At 42.5% G+C, this 17159-nt stretch overlaps 1 protein-coding gene and 1 long non-coding RNA gene across 14 annotated transcripts in view; one reads left to right on the forward strand and one right to left on the reverse strand.

The window, feature by feature from the left end:
• ARHGAP15 (Rho GTPase activating protein 15) overlaps positions 1–17159 on the reverse strand; it is a 557102-nt gene that overhangs the window by 263537 nt on the left and 276406 nt on the right. The window lies entirely within an intron of this gene.
• LOC143829376 (uncharacterized) overlaps positions 1–17159 on the forward strand; it is a 93171-nt gene that overhangs the window by 52898 nt on the left and 23114 nt on the right. For both annotated transcript variants that reach the window (XR_013228118.1, XR_013228119.1), the window contains exon 3: positions 7965–8080. This is a non-coding gene — a long non-coding RNA (uncharacterized LOC143829376). The remainder of the gene's footprint in view (positions 1–7964; positions 8081–17159) is intronic.

A 17159-nucleotide genomic window follows, 5' to 3' on the forward strand; every position in this document is an offset into this window, starting at 1 on the left:
AAAGTTGTATAATGTATTTTTTAAAAATCTATAACTATTGTGTTTTAATGGTTTTAAAGACCTTTCCAGGTGCTCATCCATGAACCCTATTATTGGGTAATATTATCAGGCAATAGTGCTTATTTATTGTTACAATTGCTTAGATGTACTGGTTTGTATATGTTGTTAACTGCCCCAAGCTTGCTTCCAGAGAAGGGCGGTCAACAAATCATATATATATATATATATATATATATATATATATATATATATATATATATATATATATATATATATATATATATATATATATATATATATATATATATATATATATATATATATATATATATATATATATATATATATATATATATGTGTGTGTGTGTGTGTGTGTGTGTGTGTGTGTGTGTGTGTGTGTGTGTGTGTGTGTGTGTGTGTGTGTGTGTGTGTGTGTGTGTGTGTGTGTGTGTGTGTGTGTGTGTGTGTGTGTGTGTGTGTGTGTGTGTGTGTGTGTGTGTGTGTGTGTGTGTGTGTGTGTGTGTGTGTGTGTGTGTGTGTGTGTGATTTGTCGACCGCCCTTCTCTGCATATACACACACACATGATCAGCCCCCCACCCCCAATATCTTTTTTCTATTTGTTTCCCAGAGTATTTCTTATAATGTTTTGCATGAAGCAGACATCTCACAAGTTAGCTGATATTTTTATTTCTCTGTAAGGGAAACACTGAATTTTGCTAAGGAAAAAAAAATTAGTCCTGACCCGTGACAGTACTTGCAAATTGTGTTATTTTAAAAAAGAATATGTGTTTAACTCCACAATACAACTTTTTTTGTGTGCTTCATAACTTAAAACCTCTGGCCAGCCAGGGGCATTTATCATGAAGCTTGTCAGCATAACCAGGTTAGTGCTCTCAGATTACAAATTAGCTTTATCCTCCTTCATCTCCGCTATATGTTTTTGACAAATTATGAAAAGAACACTCTGTAATGGGAACTTTGTCAGCAGAATCAAAATGAATCAAACCTATGAGGGGAACCATTCAATAGAGGCAGTTTAAAATGTTTAAACAATGTGGCTATAAGACCATCATTTAAACTAAGAGATAGTCTTCACATATCTTTGCAGCAGAGCATGACACTTTGAAAATTGGGGTTGAGTCCTTTGATAGTACTTCTATAATCAATGTTTCTTGGCAAAGACTGAAATAATCCTGGGAGAACATAGATAGCTAACTATATAGTAGCTTCCACAACACTGATGACTGGCATATTTACTCTTATACCAGTGTTCCCACAGAGCTCTCTAGCAGAAAGCTCTGTTAAATGCTCCTTCCAAAAGGATCTGTGGTTCATCTTCCAACACATTATGCATGCTTTGAGAATCCTTTCTTTTAAAAAATTTCCTCAAGATGTAGCATAGACTGGTTTGACAAAAAAAACTGAAATCAGATTTGGTTTCCCAGCAACCTCAACCAGAGTAATGTCTAAACAACTCTCCAGTTGCATAGAATTGTGGGTAAAGGAGCAGGCAACTCCTAGACGGGGGGGGGGGGGCTCCATTTGAAGAAGAAGAAGGAGTTGGTTCTTATATGCCGCTTTTCACTACCTGAAGGAGTCTAAAAGCGGCTTCTCTTTCCTCTCCCCACTGAATGCTCACTGCAATTAAGGTGTTTTGTTAAGTAGAGAGTGAGGGAAGGAAGAGAAGTATATAATTAAGATAATGGGTTGCATAAACATGATATGCCTCTCTGTTTAATGAGCACAAATCTATTACACAAATACTGCCATGACAATTTCAATTCCTATCCAGGTTTCTTTTGACCAAGGCTCCTGCTGAAGAGTGGAAGGCAGCCAGGCATGTTGCAAAAGAATTCTTGTCTCACTGGATACCTTGTGTGCTAGTTCCAATGTAAAGGAGCAGTCAGGTTCTGGCCGTCAGGTTTTACCATCCTTCCCTTCCAGGGATAAGCAAGACGGGAATTAGCTAGTGGTTTGCAAAACCTGAGCAGCAATGAGGTTGGGTTTCATTACACTAGCTGGGACAGGACTCCTTTTTCATTCCTGGTGCTATCTCCCCTAAGCCCCTCAGATAAGCCTGCACTCCAGCACACAACAGCTCTGGGTCCCCAGTCCCAGAGAAGTAAAGTGGGCAAGAAATGTGCAGGTTCCTTAATGTGGATAGGAAAATCACATTTGGAGACATTTAACCAGGCCAGTTTCTTATCAGCCATTACTGCCAGAGGGGTATATATGGGGAGGGAGCACTGAGGGGCATGGGTGAGGTGTTGCATGGATTGGCACAGAATTGATGGAGGTAGTAAAAGGTAAGGAATGACAACGCGCAGCCAAGACTCAATTTGGATGGTGTTGATGCTGCAGAGGGCTGGCTGGAGGGGGACGTGGCGGCCCCAGCAGCCCATCTGTAAGGCACCCATGGCGCCTATAAAGGTACCACATGCAGGATTCACAGTTAATAATTCATCACATTAGCAGGTTCACATGGGATGGAGCCTGTTGGCTGGGAGTCCGGTGCGTGATCAGATTCCCTGGGGTTTGGGGCCAGTTTGGTGTAGTGGTTAGGAGTGCGGACTTCTAATCTGGCACACCGGGTTCGATTCTGCATTCCCCCACATGCAGCCAGCTGGGTGACCTTGGGATCTGCCACAACACTAATAAAGCTGTTCTGACTGAGCAGTAATACCAGGGCACTCTCAGCTTCACCTACCTCACAAGGTGTCTGTTGTGGGGAGAGGAAAGGTGAGCCGCTTTGAGCCTCCTTCAGGTAGAGAAAAGCAGCATATAAGAACCAACTCTTCTTCTTCTTCTATAAAGTGGCAAGTATACAAGCGTGGCTGACCCAGCTGGGAGGCCAGGGGCTCGTTTGCCAGGTGGCCTTGGGGTAGCTAACTGAAGCTGGTGCCCTTTGGCTCCCCAGCATAGGTTGCTTTCTTTAGTGGCGGACATCAGTAGGCAAGGGGATCTGATCTCCCTGTTGGGAATGCAGCAGATCCCCAGGCTGCCTCTGGACTCAATGAGTGTTGGTGCAGTCCGCTGACTGCTATGTCAGACTCCCTGTCCCATGCTGTGTCAACTTTGACAATAACACTGAATGCCTGTCAATCTTTTTGACTGATCATGTGGAACAGCCATGATGGATGCAGAAATCACAGGCCCTAGCAGGCCCGTGTACAGCAGTTTTAAAAAGGGGGAGGTTTACAATATATTCCAGAAGCTTTGTGAAACTTCTTAATTAGTTCTTTCATTTTTAAACTCTTTTTCTATTATTTTTCTGTCTTGAACCATGGCTAATAGGTTTTCCTTGATTGAATGAGTCGCTTTTTGTATTACGCATTTCTTTGATTTCACCTTGGGAACTAGTCATAAGATTACTTCATGTACTTACACAGATGACTTATGGTGTGTTAACTGACCATGCCAGGTGGGACAGGATTGCTGTAGCCTCTGAGAGGTATCCAGGTCATCTATGCAGAGGAAGCCTCTGTGTGTATGCTCCCACCCTGTGATCAGTGACACCATTTTTCATTCGTTTCATGCAGACAACATGGCACTAGCAAAGAAGTGGAGGGCAAAACTAGCATGCTCAAGCCTGTTCTTATTCCCCATATCAATGGGCTGACTATGCAGGACTTAGGACAGTTATTCATAATATATATGGACATTGAGATGCACAAAGGAAAAGAAATCATGCCTTTACTACAACAGATGACAGTGTCTCACATTAACGCAATTGCAAGAACCTAATTTCCACAAGTTTTGTTTATAAAAACACAAGTTGACAATAAATGTTTTGATTAAAAGGCCAAAAATATTGTATTATTTATTTGTTTACAGAATTTAAATCCTGCCTTTCTGCCCCATGACATTGATGACATATATTCCGTACTGCATGGGGAAAATCCTTCAATATATTGAGAATGTTTGCCTTTTATCAATCCGTTGCTATTGTTTCACCCATCATAGGCTTTTTATAGAGTCGTCTCTGCTGATCAAGACTCACGTAGTCTGTGCCGTGACATCACAGTGCTGCACAGCGAATCAGATTTGGTTACATTGGTGACATCTGTTCAGTGAAGTGAGAACATCTAACTTCAATATGTGGACTCAGTGGATGATGGGTGTGGTGTTTTGCCCTGTAAATACTGTGTATTTTATTTCTATGCTTTAGTGTGGAGTTTTAACTGCATGCTGCTGTGATCTGAAATGTAGGTCTGTATTCAATACTGCTGAAAATATACCAGCCTTTATGGAACAGATCTTTGTAAAGGAACCTCTGAAAAGTTGGCATTGGGTGAGGAAATATAATAGGTAGAAATGCTATAATAATGATATCACAAATGTAATACTTAATGTATAGGGTCAAGTGAAAAATTAATTGTCACCCAGATTCTCTACTTTAGCATCTGTTATAAGTGACATGATTGATAAGATGAGCCCAGAATTTCTCCCCTTGAGAAGGTGGGAGTTCTCATGATTTGGTGATTAAAGAAACTTGATAATTGACAACCAAGTAATCCCATATAGTGGTATTAAGGATTGTCTACAGCCTAGTATTTCAGTATTTGAGAAATCTAAGTCAGAGGTTGCATAAATTAATTGATACAGAAATGCTATTTTAAGACATATAACAGTTTGAGGAACTGCTACAGATAGTAAAAGTTTTATTTCCAGCATGTATTCTAGTTAATTAAAAATGGCAGGCAAACCTAATCAAAATTTCCACATTAGGAGGCAAAAACAACAACAACAACATCAATATCAATATCAACAACAAAACCTTAGGTAAGAACTTAGACTTTTCAAAAATTTTCACCCATGGTATTACTGTTATAGTTTGCCTCCCCCTGTAGAGAAAACTGTTGACAATGATTTACAGGTGGGATTTAACACTTTTAAGGCTGGCAAAAATATATAAAATGGTACCAGCATATGCTGGTTCTGTAAAGCATAAGGCAGACTTCTTTCACATGCGGTAGATGTGCATACCTGTCTCCAGCTATAGGAAACAAGTGGTGGAAATTATATAAATTGAGCTGGAAAAAACAAATCCCCTGTAAACCAAAGGCACTGTTGCTGAATTGCCTACCTGATATCCTTGGAGATCAGCAAATGGATGCCCTACATATGATTACTGCTGCCAGTCTGGTTTTTACCAGGCAACGGAAACCACTAGCATATCCCTATGCTACAAGACTGGTTGTCAAGAATAAAGGACATCTACACTTTAGTGAAATTAACTACTTATCAGAAGAATAGAGATACAGATAGGCCCACTATGCACAGAGTGGAAGGTCCGCATTCGGGGTGGAATGGCGGCAGCTAAAATCACCAATTATGCATGCTGCAGGCGGCAACCAGGAGCAGAGTCAACATATGCCGCCGAAAAAGCTGCATTAGGGAGATGTGGAAGAAAGTGGAACTTCCTGGGACCAGGGCGCAACCAGAAGCAGCTCCGGAGTAGCCGTGTGCATAATTGGATACTCTGGGTTTCGCCGCCGGTGCGTAAGCGGTTTGTGTAAGTGGTTTGCTTCACTTCTTCCTCCTCCTCGTTCTCCATACCACCGTTTCAGTGGCCATGCATAATAGGCCATAGAATAGACATTCTATGGTCTAACAATGCAAAGACTAAAACTGGCATCTGTATAATTGAGAATAGCATGAAAATTGTCAGTTGCCGGTATAGGTGTTTCTGTACCCATGGAGACATGGGCAACACATAGTAAAAGATAAAATCTTTACAATAGGGTATGCTGTCAGAATAACCTTATCCAGGTAGAAAACCATAGAATGGCTCAGCTGTTATCCAAATCAGTATTAGAGTTGGGGAGTTTAGCTAGTGAGAGGGATATCAACAGAATCTTCACCACTGTATACCAGGGTTAAAGGTAAAGGTATCCCCTGTGTAAGCACGGGGTCATGTCTGACCCTTGGGGTGATACCCTCTAGCATTTTCATGGCAGACTCAATATGGGGTGGTTTGCCAGTGCCTTCCCCAGTCATTACCCTTTATACCAGGGTTATTCTCATAGAAACTCTCTACGAAACAGACTGAAATAAACAAAAGTGATTTTTTAATTAAGAGAAATGTAAGGCAACTAACAAACTTGCACACAGAATCAAATATTACATATACAAGATTGGAAAAACAGGATTGAGAGGGTGTGATAGGGAATAAAAAAGAGGTAAGCATAAAGTATAGCTACCGTCACAATGACCCTTTACACACTGGAGGTTTCATGTCAGGTTGCAGGCTGGAGTTTTAGTCATGACAGGTTGCCCCACCTCTTCCTGCACCCACACAGGGGAGCGTTTGGCCCGGTGTGCCTCATTGACCCCTGATTTGTGTTCCTGCACGGGAGCTGGGGCAGTGAAATTCCCAGTGTGTAAACGGTCAATGTGGAGAAATCTGTAGGGGAAACAGTCAAGAGTCTTTGGGGAAAAAGGCAAAACCTATAAATGTGTAGGAATGTGTGTAGTGGATCCAAGAACATACACTCCAAAAGTGATTATAGTGCATGGCTAAAGTAGCAAGATCCTGAGGCTACATTTGGGAAATGTAGCCCCTAAAAGAAGTGATTATGTGTGTATGATAAAGAAGCTGGAAGGCATGTGATGACTGTTTGAGGCAACCTTTGGTGAAACTCCAGTGGTTTCTCAAAGTGGGGATAATAATTGTGATTGCCATTTGGTGTATCCTTAATGAATTCCCCAGGAAAGGAGACAAAAAACAAACAAATAAACATGATTGCATTACCTGAATGAAACTAAAAGCATAATTGTTTTTTTGAGGACCCCTAGATTGTGGGACCAGATGTTGACTAGGTGCAGCAGGCAGCTAGGTGATTTCCTAATTAAATCTTGCCCAATAAAAAAAAAGCTTTTAGGTTGATGGAATTAGTAACTTTAGGAGACCTATTGTCCTGCAGATATGCATTGCTCTTTTGAGTCAGCAGTTAACAGTCCTTGTGGGCCGACAATGATCTAATCTGAAAAGTCCAGGTAGTTCCTGGAAGCCTGCATGTACAATTTAATTCCTGCTTGGGAGCAGACATCCTTTTTCTACATTTCAGCAGAGTGAGGCGAGTGCAGAGTTATATGAAGGTGATGTGTAGGTGATTTTGTAGAAGGGCGTTTGTGGTCTGGCCACTAAAACGGCCACCCTTAGCTCTGGCAGCTCCATAGTACATATACTGCAGTGGGGGGGGGCACTTTATGGGTGATTTATTTTATTTATTTTTTGGAAAGTCTTTATACTGCCTAACCAGGGATCCTGCCTGAGGAGCCTTCAAACATAAAGCACAGTACAAATATTAAACTTTAAAAGTTGTTAGTTAAAACCTAGCATTAAAAAACTGAGTCACAGTATAAAAATGTAGATCAATGAGCAGCTTAAAACAATTACAAGTTTTCAGAGTAAAACACACTCTATAGAAGACATTCAAAGATCAACCTCTTAATTAAAAGGCTAGGTAAACTGAAAGGTTTTGGCCTGGGGCTTAAAACACAGTAATGTAGGGAACCTCTGTATCCAGAGGCAGTACGTTTCTTAAAGACAGTGCTAGGAGGCAAAACTCTAGACCTTTCCCCAGGGAGATTTGTTTGTCACTGGCTTCTGCCAGCATGTGAAAACCTTTATTTTGTTTGATATTTCCACCTTCCTGACCAATGTTTTAAGTGTTTTCATGTTTTTGTATTATTTTAATTCTGATTTTGTTTTAATCATCTCTGTGTTGGAGGGGAATGGTTTTATCATGTATGTTTTAAATAGTTGGCTGCTTTAGTGGCCCTTTGGAGGGCAAAAGGCAGGAAATATGTTTTGTGAATAAATGAGAAAATCATTAGGGGAGGTTCCTGGTTTGTTTGCCCCTTCAGAACAACTAGATGAAACAGGAAGTTGGAGTAGATGGACTTCTGGTCTGACTCAACAGCATTAATTTTATGTTCACTTCTTATCTTCTTGCAGGCCAGGCAAGCTTCAAGGAGGTGGGTATTCCACAGGCAAGGTGCCATCACAGAAAATGCCTGTCTCTGGTTACTGCCCCAAGTACATCTCTAAAGGTGGAAAACAGGGCTTCTGAGGTAGGTCTTAACTAACCTTAACTTACAAACATTAAACATGAAATGCTGGTTCATAAAGGAGGAAGTGATTCCTAATCTGAAGCCATTTAATATTTCAAAAGTAAGAACCGTAACCTTAAATTGTGCCCAGAAATGGATCGTGAAGATCATTCAATATATCAGAGTAATACGATCCCTGTATTCCGTCCCTGACAGTAGCCTGGCGGCTACCTTTTGCACCAGTTGAAGTTTATGGACTATTTTCAATGGCAGCTTCACAAAGAACACATTACAGTAATTCAACCTGGATGCAATCAGAGCATGGATCACTGCTGCCTGATCATGCACAGTGAGGAATGACTGTAGCTAGTGTATCATCCAAAACTACATGCCATGGAGGAGATCAAGGCCACTGATTGTATGACAGTAATCAGAACATGAACTTCTCCATCAGTGGGAGTGCAAATCCTTCTGTGACAAGAACAAATTTTGAGTCCAGTGGCACCTCCAAGACCAAAAAAGTTTTATTCAAGTTATGAGCTGTCGTGTGCATGCACACTTGTATCTGAGGACGTGTGCATGCACATGAAAGCTCATACCTTGAATAAAACTTTGTTGGTCTTGAAGGTGCCACTGCACTCAAAATTTGTTCTGCTGCTTCAGACCAACACTTGAATCCTCTTAGGACAGGCTGACTCCACATACTTAAGCCACTTTATCACTGACAAACTGCATCTCAGTCTTGCCTAGATTGAGCTTCAGTTGACAGACTCTGATCTCTTGACATCTTCAGACACCAGTCAAGGACAGATTCACCTGGACTCAACTGTTAAGAAAAAAGAGTTGGGCATCATCCATGTTTTGATGACACCATGAGTCCAAATCCCCTCTTATCTCTCCTAGACAGAGCCCTGTGGGCCCCCATAGCATAAATTCTATGGGGTTGAGCAGGGGTTCTCCAGCACCACCTCCTGGATTGGTCCAGTCAAATAAGACCACTGAATTCCCAACTCAGCCAGCCACTCAGGAGGTGTAGACCTCCCTCAGCCCACTCCAGTCTACCTGTTCAGAGTATTTAGACCTACCCATTTGGGTCGGCCTTATTCAATTTTGTTGCCTCATCCTGAGGCCCCACCAATCAGGGAAGACTTAAACTTTACCATTCTCTCCCTTATCCTTTTCCTTGTCTTCCACCAGCTGTGACAAAAAAATATATATATATGGGGAGGGAGGGTAGCTGCTCCCTGGGCTGGCTGGAGGGAAAGAGGCTGCCTACTGGCATCTAGTGCCTTTTATAGTACTACACTTGACCCCTCCCTCTTTGACATGGTGCATTAGCACTGCACATGCTCACGCTCCAAATGCTATCCCTGCCACCTCGCCTTGCCACCAAATCAATGGCAGTCGCAGTAAGTAATGGCTGCTATTTCTGATCCAAGAAAATAGTGTTCGGATGCGGTATGGAGCTGAATATCTGAAGTACTACAATGTTTTAATTTATATATAACTAGGGGCCAAGCCCATTGCATTCAGGAATACAATGTGTGCTAGATTAAGGGGATGGAGTGTAAGAACTCTGCAGATGGCCTTCCCCTCCCTGCCAGGACCTGGAAGGGCTGCAGGCAGCTGTTATGGAACTCACCGGCAGGGGCAGCTCTCATGCAGTGGGGATCTGCAGCCTCCAAGCCTCAGAGGGAAGTGGAAGGAGGCGGGGGTGGTCAAGGGTGGGGAATGGAAGGCGATTGACTGGCTGCTGGACAGACAACCAAGCCAGTTGGAGGAGGAGGCACTCAGGGGCTGGACAGTCACCCTGAGTGGATGTTAAGTGCTGAGTGGCACATGAGACACACATGAGACACACTTCTCCTCCAAGGCTTTACCAGAAATATTAAGTGGAACAGATCAGTGCATTTTCCTATATTTGAAACCACAATGAAGCCATCACTCATGGTGACCAATGCTGTTTCTATCCCAAATCCAGGGTTGAATCCAGCTAGAAATGGCTCTGAATAATCTCCCTCCTCCAAAGCTGCCTGACTCTACATAGCCACCTTGCCCCCCAAAAGAATGTTGCCACTGGCTATTAGTTGTTAGGGTCTAGATGTAGCTTTCAGGATACCACTTGCTCATCCTTAACCTTGAGTCCTCTTGAAATCTTTACAAATGCGAGTAAAGTGTTAGAAGCTCCTGCACAGCACAGTTTTGCTCCCATCTCTAGAAACACTTAGATCAGCTCTTTAAACATGTCCCTCTCTTCTGTGTATAAATGTTGAAAGCCTGCCATGACAAGGAAGCAACCCGAACATCTTTTCCCATAATGAAAACAATAACTGCTCCCCGGAGGATAAAGAAAGCAAAGGGGCCTTGTTTGATTTATTAGGGAAAGCGTTCTTCAGAATGCCACTTTTTTATAACAGCGAAAGGGGTGGTGGTGGTAGGAGAAGATGTACACAACACTCCAAACCTCTTGTTATGACAGTTTATGTTTTCTATGCAGCTTATTTAGCTCAAATGTCTGGGAAATAGACACAATTACCACCTTATGGAATGCTACTTAACTTTAAATGCTCCCTTCTGAATACAAACCCGCCCCATCCTCTCAAAGTTTATTCCAGCTTCTCAGGAATTGCTCCCACAATAGGCTTCAGAAATGTTCTTTTTCATCATTTCAAAAAAATTCAAGTAATGAAATATTTTTTATTACAGTAAAGAAAATTCCCATACAAAAAGCTGTTCACGAGAGGTTGTTCAAAAAAAAAAAAAGAGGAAAGAAGAGGAAAAAGGAAAAAATAGAGCTGCATTCTATGCCCTTATACAGCTTTAATCATTCACTCCTTCAGCTGTTATCAATTTAAAACCAATGAAACTCCCACACTGAGTCCATTTGAGCAGTCAATTTTAATATCTTGAGGCATCTGTAGTTATTCTGAATTGGCTGCAAAAGCAGAACTAACAAGTTAAGCTCTAACCATAAGTCTACATCAGGCTGGTAAACCATACATCAAACACTGACAGTTAGTCAATACTATAGTATGAAAAAAAAACCCAACAACCATTTTTAAGACGAGCAATATATTCACAATGCGCTCAGCAACACAGTTCATGTTACGCATTGCTGATATGTGCTCGTAAAAAACCAACCATTTGAGGTAGTAGTGGACATGACAGCTTTGTATGTGGATATAAAAGGAGACATGAGCAGAGCCTGAGATCATCCTTCTGAAGGTCTGAGACACATAATTGTATAATAATTGTGGCACTGAATGGCCCATCTAGCCACAAGAAGCCCATTCAGTTCAGAAAGGAAAGTTCAGTGTTTTTTATATGTATAAAAAGTAATTGATACAAGTAATAATTCAGTTTATCTAAGCTGCTGGTTTTACAGCACGAAAATTAATATGTATGACTTCATTTATTTGGTTTTAATTTGTAATTTGAGAGCCAGTTTGGTGCAGTGGTTAGGAGTGTGGACTTGTAATCTGGCATGCCGGGTTCGATTCTGCGCTCCCCCACATGCAGCCAGCTGGCTGACCTTGGGCTCGCCACGGCACTGATAAAACTGTTCTGACCGGGCAGTGATATCAGGGCTCTCTCAGCCTCACCCACCCCACAGGGTGTCTGTTGTGGGGAGAGGAAAGGGAAGGCGAATGTAAGCCACTTTGAGACCCCTTCGGGTAGAGAAAAGCGGCATAAAAGAACCAACTCTTCTTCTTCTTCCTCCTTCTTCTTCTGTTTTAATAGACACTTGCAAGCAGCTATGGGCCAAAGGGAAAGTGAGATATAAATTTTTAAATTAATAAATATGCCGTCTTTTCATGAAGACCATGAAAGAAAAAGAAGCAGAGTTTGGTTTTATACCCTGCTTTTCAAAACAACTTAGAATTGCCTTCCGTTTCTCTCCCCACAACAGACACCCTGTGAGGTAGGTGAAGCTGAGAGAACTCTGAGACTGCTCTGTGAGAATAGCTTCTAAGAGGGCTGTGATGAGCCCAAAGTCACCCAGCTGCCTGCATGTGGAGGAGCAGGTAATCAAACTCAGCTCACCAGATTCAAAGCTGTGCTCTTGACCACACCAAGCTGGTGATCCCACACAGGTTATCACATTTTATCTTTGTAATAAGTGTGAGGGGTAAGCTGGGCTGTGATCTCCATTTCTCCAGTATGCTCCATATGTTTCACAACTGAAGGCCAAATTCCACAATATAGTTTGTGGTGAATTTTGAGAGGAACCCATACCCAATTTGCTGTCTCATAGCAGCTTGTGAGGAATGCCATTTTAAAAATTGTCTGGAGCCCTGTTCAGGGTATAGGTGTGGAGAGAAGAGGTTTATGACTTTTTATGTGCTGGAATAGCCCCAGCAGGGAGTCTTTTTTTGCAAAACTCTGGAAAAGTACATACAAGGACAGCAAATCAGGTCTGAGAAACACAGACTTGACTTGCCCTCAAGATGCACTGTATAGTTTGGTCTCGACAGAGGATTTGATTTCAGGATTCCCAATTCAGCCCAATCTATTTTACTATACGGTTTCTCAGAAACAAAAACTGTTATGCAATATTATAAAACAGTGCTTGGAACAAGATCACATAATCATTTTTATTGCTGTCAGCTATATAAAGAAGCAGACCACTCTATCAAGTGGTATTTTTTTTAATTGTTGGCAGTTAATTTTCTTAATATGTTGAAAGAGAATCTTCCTTCTTTCCTTTTTCTGGTTGTCTGAACATTTTGCTTGTTTTAATTCCTCCTGAGAGGCATCTGACAGAAACTTGGAACACAGATTTCCATAGGTGGCTATGACTAGGATTTTGAGGTAAATCTCCAGTAACAGAAGGCATTTCTGTCAGTAGAATGGGACTTCCTCACCTCCCCCTTCCCTGTGCTGCTTCCGAAGGCTCAGAGTGGTTTACTGTGAGATCCAAGCCTGTTGTTGTTGAGCTAAATTGCACATGAAATAGAAAGAGGAGTTGCAGAAGAACCTTACCGGTTTTGTAATGGAACAGAAAGATGAGCTTGCCAGGAATTCTAATGCTGGTTCAAGCCATCAACGTTCTTCTCTGCTAACTGATGTGCTTCCTCCCTAGCTAGCACTGCAACTTCATCCTGTTCTTTTGGCTGAAGAAAGTGAACAAAGCACCCCTTAAGCCAGTTGCAGGGAGAAGGCCGTTTCAGGCATGACACTCTGGTGCCTTTCCCAACTGGAGACAGAAAAGTTGGTATAAACATCAGCACTAGTAAAAGTCACTAGACTGATCTGCCCCTCTAATTAAAATGTATCTGTACAAGAGGCCCAGAAACAGCCCCCCCCCCCTTGCTGGCCATCTGGGATTCAGGGTACTGCAGAAAAACTTCTGCCATGGGAATGATGTAAGTCATGTGAGGTTTGCAATTTGCAATGTGAGTAGGGAGGAATGCTTTGGGGGTAGCCATCACAGGCAATTGCAGCAGGGGAAATAATGCTGATGTGGGTGGGACTGGGAAGATATAGATTTTCCCTTTCCATTTGGATACCATTTTGGTCTTGCTGCAGTCTTTCCAAGAGCACCACAACAAAGCACATTTGAGCCCAATGGCACGGAAGATGGGGCAAGTGTAGTGGGGGCCCAGAAGCACCGTTGGGCCATATGGCTCTCCAGTAGAGAGTTTCCCAGTAGCAGCTTCCCAGTAGAAGAAGAGTTGGTTGTTATACCCTGCTTTTCACTGACCAAAGGAGTCTCAGAGTGGCTTATACTCACATTCTCTTCTTTTCCCCACAATAGACACTCTATGAGATAGGTGAAGCTGAGAGACCTCTGAGAGAAACTGCTCTGTGAGAACAGTTTCTAATAGGACTGTGACTATCACAAGATCACCGAGCACATGGAAAAACAGGGAAAAATCCAGTTCACCACATTAGAAGTTGCTGCTCTTAATCACTACACCAACCTGTACAAATTGCCATTGCCTGAAAGAGATGTAGCTAGAGCACATGTAGAAAAAGCGGTTGCAGGAAGATGGTGTAAGTCTTTTTTGACTTGCTCATTGACTGTTAAGGGATTTTTTCCCTTTAAATTCGGACCTTCTGGCCAATCACTTCTCAGAGCAATTCAAGGAGGGAGACAGTCAGGTATTTCCTACATGGAAAGTTGACTGTGTGGTTAATAAGGTTTCAGAAGAAAGGAGTAACAGTGTCTTCTCTGTTCTCTCTCTCTTTTTCTCTTCAATGAGGGCCAATCAGGGCAGAGTCTGCACTTTGTTTCTTCCGTTGTGGATCCTGCTGATTCCAGATCGATTTGAACTCGGGTCTTCCTCCTCCTTCCCCATTGAAACAGAAAAATATTCCACACCTGGTTAGGGAAGCTCAGAAGGGGAGGGGGAAGCCAAGCACAGCAGGAGCCTCTTTCTTTTCTTGAATGAGGGGGAGGGGGAGGATTGGAGACAGCAGAGGAAGGAGAAAAAACCCAAGAGGCAAATCTCTGCTGAGAGAAGTTTAGGCTTCTAGACTTCTGCTGAGAAAGGCAAGTTAGGGCTTCCCCTTTAAATCCTGGAAACCAGGAACTGACGCCCTGGCCAATCAGGGCTTCTCTACCACAGAGTTCAGGAACAAATTCAAAGCAGGCAGAGCTCCGCATGCTTTCTCAATCTGATTCTTCATATATTGAGGGTTATATCCACTCTAGGATATTGTAGGATAAAGGCAGGGTCACTCTGGATCAATCATGCTTGTTGCAGATGGAAAATTTAAATTGGACAAAATCAAAATGGAAATCACATTCAGTGGAGATGGCAGGGACTGAATCAATCTGGGATTGGAATAAAAGCTCTGAGTACACCCAGGTCAAATTGCATGCAGAAAGCATGAAAAGGCCTCTACCCTGGGAATGTTTACTCATGAGTAAATCATGGTCCCTGCCCTACTAATTTTTTACTAATGAGTCATTCATGGCCCTCAGCCAGGATAGTTTAGCCCTAATCAGGAGGGAGCTGTCAGCCAGGAAAGGCTAACAAGAAGTCAGCTCTCCGACTTCAACTTCCTGCCAGTTTCAGAAATTCGCTGGTTGGAAGAGAAACTGGCCACAGAGCATGGCCTGCTTCCAGCAAGTTGTCCTAACCTCTATCAGTTTGGAGGATACAGGGGTATCTATATAGATACCACTTTGGTATTGCTACAGTCTTTCCAAGATCATCACAAAATAGCAAATTTGTAACTAATGGCATGAAAGATGGGGAAAGTGTAGACAGGGCACAGAAGCACCATGAGGCCATAGAGACATGCGGATGAGGGGAAGACACTGTTTCCCAGTAGCACCTTCCGAGCAGAAGAAGAGTTGGTTTTTATACCCTGCTTTTCACTGCCCAAAAGAGTCTCAGAGTGGCTTATAATGGCCTTCCCTTCCTCTCCCCACAACAGGCACCCTGGGAGGTAGGTGAAGCTTAGAGAGCTCTCTGATATACTGCTTTATGATAACAGTATCTAACAGGACTGTGACTAGCCCAAGGTTACCCAGCATGTGGAGGAGCAGGAAATCAAATCCAGTTCACACATTAGAAGCCGCTGATTTTAACCATGTCACCATTGCCTGACAGAGATGCAGCTAAAGCACAGGCAAAAGAAGCTGTTACAAGAGGATGGTGTAAGTCTTTTTTGACTTGCCCATTGACTGTTAGGCAATTCTTTTCCTTTAAGCTTGGACCTTCTGGCTTCTTAGAGCACTCCAAGGAGGGAGACAGGTATTTCCTACATGAAGTGGTGATTGTGTGGTTAATAAGGTTTGCTATTTGAGAAGGGAGGAATGCTTTGTCTTCTGTGTTCTCCCAGGCTTTCTGTCTCTGTTTCTCTCTCTGTGTAGAGGGAAGTGCTACACAGTCCCCCTTTCCTGTCCCCATCCTGGAGAGGAGCCTTCATTCTAGGGGTTCTCCAGGTCCCATTGGAGGGTAGCACTCCTGACTACTGGTAGGGATGCTAGCCTCCAGCAGGGACCTGGAGATCCCACTACTGGGGTTTGTTGAAGCTTGAAGAATGTTTCATGGAGTTCTCAATGTTAAAAAAATTGAGAAAAAGCTGACATAGATGCAGTAATTGATAAATCATCTGTAAGTTCCTTGCCAACCATTTTTTTTATTTACTCTGATACTGAACTGAGCTAAAGAACGTGCTCAGTTCTTTAAGCAAAGTTTGCTATCAATTAAATATTTTCATTGAAGAAAATGTGGCAGTTTTATGAACAGCGACTGAAGGGCCCCTGCTCCCCCCCTCACTTCCAGAACTCCACCAGAGCGCTCTGGACCTGTTGCGCTGTTGCACTGTTTGTACTATTATATTGTATACGTTATACTGTTACAGAAATCGTTATCAATATTATTGTATGGTTATTAATATAGATTGTTTCATGTATTGTTCCCATGTTCTATGTAAACCGCCCTGAGCCTCCGGGGAGGGCGGTATATAAATATAATAAATATAATAAATAATTTCATGTTTATTATTAGCATTTACTGCCACCCAGCATTTCTCTTTGTTCTCACCTGGAGTCTGGCATCCCTTCAATTCCATGGGATCCAAAGCCAGGGCTTTTCTCCAGGGAGACTGATCTCTGTTGCCTGGAAATGATCTGCAATTCCAGCAAATCCCCAGAGCCTAACCTCTCCCATCCGGCAACCTCTCTGCTACAGAGTTCCCCCCTCACAAGCAAGCCCTTTCATCTCCAAGAGCCTGGAGATGAACTGTTGTTTTAGAGTCTCTATTATCCAATTCCAGGAGATTTCCAGGCCACAGCTGGAGGTTGGTGACCCCTGGGTCAAGAATGATCCTTGAGGTTTGGAGGTGGGGCCTCAAGAGTCCAGGGGTGGGCACAAACTTTTGCCATGTAGCCAGCCCCCAGGAAGGTGACAGTGTAGGTGTGCATCCTAGCGCCCATTGTATTTCTGGATACAACAGGTTTTGCCTCTAGTTTTAAATAAATAAAATGAATAAAATGAATAGCATACACCTACCTGAATCAAATTATTTTACGTAAGTCAATGACAAGAATAAATCTGTGAATCTATTATTTTCTAGCTGACAGTCTATTAAATTGTTACTGTCATTCATAAAGCCCAGCAACAACCCTCTCAAAATAATT

The sequence above is a fragment of the Paroedura picta genome, chromosome 2 (genome assembly GCF_049243985.1).
Source record: "Paroedura picta isolate Pp20150507F chromosome 2, Ppicta_v3.0, whole genome shotgun sequence".
Classification (NCBI taxonomy): domain Eukaryota; kingdom Metazoa; phylum Chordata; class Lepidosauria; order Squamata; family Gekkonidae; genus Paroedura; species Paroedura picta.